Below are 226 nucleotides of genomic sequence, written 5' to 3'. Positions count from 1 at the left end.
TTAATAATAGTACAAAAAAAAAGCAATTCCTTATTGCATATAATAAAAAGCTGTGAAAGCGATTGAAAATTACGTTTCGGAAAAAGGAATCTAGCAAAAATAAAAGGGTGTACGTGGCCGAAAGTAAGGGACCATACACTAAAGCGAATCTTTTCCAACTTCAAAGGATTAAAATGGCAAAAATTATTTTTTCTGAACAATGTAAATTTAAATTATTTATTCAAAA

The sequence above is a fragment of the Arachis ipaensis genome, chromosome B06, assembly GCF_000816755.2.
Source record: "Arachis ipaensis cultivar K30076 chromosome B06, Araip1.1, whole genome shotgun sequence".
In the NCBI taxonomy this organism is placed as follows: Eukaryota; Viridiplantae; Streptophyta; class Magnoliopsida; order Fabales; family Fabaceae; genus Arachis; species Arachis ipaensis.
Note: the sequence above shows the minus strand (reverse complement) of the source record.